The 1356-nt window shown below is 31.7% G+C and overlaps 1 non-coding gene across 1 annotated transcript; it reads right to left on the minus strand.

Moving 5' to 3' along the window:
* Nucleotides 1-855: 855 nt before the first annotated feature.
* On the minus strand, nucleotides 856-1022 carry LOC111765341 (U1 spliceosomal RNA). The gene has a single exon (XR_002797712.1). It is a non-coding gene; the product is annotated as a U1 spliceosomal RNA (small nuclear RNA).
* Between the last annotated feature and the right edge of the window lie 334 nt (nucleotides 1023-1356).

Genomic DNA, 1356 nt, shown 5'->3' on the forward strand with positions numbered 1-1356 from the left:
TTTTCTAGTAATTATCTTCTATCTTTCTAGATCACTCCATCTAGTATCATCATTTTGAAAACTCTCCAAATTAACTGGTACTTACATCCATAAGAATAGGATTAAGGTTAAGAATATATTATTTCTGGGGCACATAATTCAACCTACCACATATAATTTTCTGGATCTTGTTATTTTTGCTCAATATATTGTAGGTATTTTTAATTTCTGAAGTCTTATAAATTTGATGCTTTTTGGTCCTTCTAAGCCACACCTCCTATTAAATGCTAGTCAATATCAAAGCATATATCACATAAGCCATTCTCAAATCCTGAAAATTACAGAGGAACTTATATACAAAAATGATCTTTGGACTTTTTGAAAGGAATGGAATCATAAATAAAGGAAAAAGTACTTCCCATTGAAGATTTATGGGCATTCATTTTAACCAGACTTTTCTCTCCTAGTAACTGTTAAATTTCAGTGCTAACATCAGTAGGTATGAAATATTTTATCCACCTTCATGTGACTTGGTTGAAAATAAACTGGATAATTCAAAGAACTGACCATAGTGACAAATTATTGAACATGACAAATTGGTCAAAAATGAATATTTTAAGTCACTTGTTTTCAATTATTTGTAATTTTGTGCACCATAGGGAAGCTTTTGCAATTTTTTATGCGCCTTTAAGTATTTTCATCTTCTTGGATGAAGCTGAGGAGGTAATTTATTTCCCGTGAACTGTGGAAGGGTTTGGAAATCTGTGAATGTTTCTTAGCATTTGAGTTCAATTTTCTACATCTGCACATATCAATGAATGTGCATTCATATTGCACTTACTTCCTTCTATAGTTTCAATCTTTTTTTTTTTTTCAGGGGAGAATGCAAATGCAGTCCGACACTACCACAAATTATGCAGTGGAGTTTCCCACATTTGAGGAAATCACAGGAGTCAGCACAGCCAGAGTGCAATGGACAAGCCTGGTCCTGGGAAAACACCCTTCACTTTATAATCATGGTATCTCCCCAGCCAGGTAAGAATAGCAATGTTAAAAGCAGAATTAGCTTGAAATTCCAGGAATATAATGAAATGGATGGGGGAAAATTAGGCTTAAAATGCTGCTGTAAAACACTGCTTAAAGGGAAAATGCATATGCAATGGGGAAAGATAAAAATATGGTTAAAATAATGAATTAGACATTGATACACAATTAATTTTAAAATAAAATTTTAGAAAATACAAAAATAATTAGTCTTTAAAGTTTTAAAATTATCCTGTAATTAATGAAATTTAATATTTGAGCTACTATTTAAAAACAGTCTTGGTCAAAACTTTGCCTTGGGCAAGTCACCTGGAGCAAGAAATTAAATTAAAA

This window comes from Dasypus novemcinctus, chromosome 1, assembly GCF_030445035.2.
Source record: "Dasypus novemcinctus isolate mDasNov1 chromosome 1, mDasNov1.1.hap2, whole genome shotgun sequence".
Taxonomy (NCBI): Eukaryota; Metazoa; Chordata; class Mammalia; order Cingulata; family Dasypodidae; genus Dasypus; species Dasypus novemcinctus.